The sequence below is a fragment of the Zalophus californianus genome, chromosome 15 (assembly GCF_009762305.2).
Source record: "Zalophus californianus isolate mZalCal1 chromosome 15, mZalCal1.pri.v2, whole genome shotgun sequence".
Classification (NCBI taxonomy): domain Eukaryota; kingdom Metazoa; phylum Chordata; class Mammalia; order Carnivora; family Otariidae; genus Zalophus; species Zalophus californianus.
In genome coordinates, this window is record NC_045609.1 from 52,661,358 (window position 1) to 52,663,933 (window position 2,576).

The following is a 2,576-nucleotide window of genomic DNA, read 5'->3' on the forward strand; positions in this document are numbered from 1 at the left end:
ATGAGATATAAGTGGAAGTGTTATGTAGAATTTGGGGGAACTCTCCTTTAAGAGGAAGAGGCTGGTGTGATGGAGACAGTCTCTGCCTTAGAGATGATTAGACTCTGTTTTGAGAGAGAGAAATAAAACACTGCAACAATTGACATATACATGACAAAGACATACATGCCTTTGTCTTTAACCAGTTGACTAGATGTTCTTTTTTTTTTTAAAGATTTTATTTATTTATTTGAGAGAGCGAGAATGAGAGAGAGAGAGAGAGCACGTGAGAGGGGGAAGGGTCAGAGGGAGAAGCAGACTCGAGCCTGATGTGGGACTCGATCCCAGGACTCCAGGATCATGACCTGAGCCGAAGGCAGTCGCTTAACTGACTGAGCCACCCAGGCGCCCTTTTTTTTTTTTTTAAGATTTTATTTATTTATGTGACAGAGAGAGAGAGAGCGCGAGAGCAGGAACACAAGCAGGGGGAGTGGGGGAATGAGAAGCAGGCTTCCAGCTGAGCAGAGAGCCCGATGCAGGGCTTGATCCCAGGACCCTGGGATCATGACCTGAGCCGAAGGCAGACACTTAACGACTGAGCCACCCAGGCACCCCCTAGTTGACTAGATGTTCTATTCAGTCTTTAAGAGGAAGTAATTGGAAAATTTTGAACTGATCCATTCAACAAATATTGAGTTCCCATTATATTCCATATTCTGCAGGATTAATTGTCTACAAAATTTGACCTCAAGGTGCTCTTAAACCCAACAAAGACACAATATTGACCTAATATTTTAAAATCATATTTAGGTTTAAAATACAGCTCTAGTGAATAATGAAAGAGTTGGCAACATGAAACTTGCATTCCTACCTGACAACAATCTACTGGAACTAGATAACAATGCTTCCTTTCAAGGGGGTTGTGTTCTCCATTTCATGACAGTTGTTACCATTCATTTTCTTTACACCAAAGTACTTTTTCCATTCCCATTATTTCCTCCCTGGTCCTGTAGTTCATTAGGGATGGTGACACCTGCCCTAAAAGCTAAGCTGCAAAGAGGGGGTCACATGTTCCCATCATCAGAAAAAAATATTTTTTGAGCATTTGTATATAAGAAGACTAAATTTGAAATATACTAAAATCTACTTTGAGCCTGAGTGTTGGTATTTGGAAAGAGAGAGAGAGAAGAGAGAAGAGAGAAGAGATGAGGAAGAGCAATATAAAGAACAATAAAATTCTGTTTCATCCTTTAAAAGGAGGAGAATAACACTCTTGCCTGCTCTGTTTGTCTGTCTGGGATTTAGATACGATGGTGGGTCTCTAACATCCATCTTTGACATACGGGTGAGAGCTACACCCTAAGAATGATGGATCAGAGATGCGGAGGGTGTTTGAGTCCCTGATGACTTCATGGAAGTGCCACCACAAGTATTATGGAGAGAATAACGCCCTGGGGGTGGAAACTATTATTTTGTTTTATGAATCCAACCTTAATCCAGCAGAGTAGTGCAGCGGAAGTATGCAGGGCCCATGAATCCAACCTTAATCCTACTGATTACAGGATTCAAGGCCTGCCTGTGAGATCTTCCTTGGAGTCCCCAATTTTCTGTAGGAGCTCAATCCAGCTGCTACTCCATTGACAATCCCAAACACTTCTTTACTCCCCTACCTCCTGGTAGTCACAGGGATCCCTCCAGCCATTCCAAGAAGCCACCTAAACACTGCATTGGGAATCTGATCTTACCTGGCCATGTGGATGCTTTGGGAGACAGATAACAGAAAACCCAAGTCAACTGTTTTAAACAATAAGGACATTTTGTTACCTCAATTGACGAGAAGTGCAGAGGTAGAGGAGTTTCAGGGCTGGCTAATCCATTGCCTCAGCAATGCCATAATTGAAGAGCTTGCGCTCTTTATACCATCCAGTTTGCCAGCCACAGTGTATTGGCATTTGTCTTCAGCATGACCCTTCTTGGCTGCAGTTACTCCAGGCATTCTGTCTTCATCCAGCAAACTCCAAAGCCATAGAGACTAAGATTGTAGCCTTCACTATCATGGCTCCTTAAGAGGAAGCAAAACTTTCCCAAAAGCCCCTACCAACAACTTTCCCTTCATGTTATATTGGTTAGTGTTGTATCAGGGCTCATCCCCAAACCAGACACTGGCAGAAAGGGTAGAATTGTTGTGGTTGGCTCAAACTCATGAAGAATCATTCTCGGCGAATGGAGAGGGGTAGGTAAGGTCTTCCCTACCACCATAGCTGCCCAATATCAAACAAAACTGGAGTTCTGCTCTGAAGGAACAAGGAGCAGGAAATGGATATGTTGGATATGCAGTGAATAACCGATCTATCAAACCATGTGACCATGGGTCATTCATTTTCCCTCTCTGTGCCTCAGTTTTCTTACCTGTAAAATGGGAAGAATGACTAGACAATCTCTAGGGCCTCCCAGTTATCTTCCCAGCTGATTATGAGTGCCTATTGCTGGTGGTAGAAGATGCTCCCAAACTGACTGACATTTAGGGATCACAGCAGTATCAATAATAGCTTAAGAAGGTCTAGAAAGGACTCATGGAAGTGTTAAGGCTTTGGTGT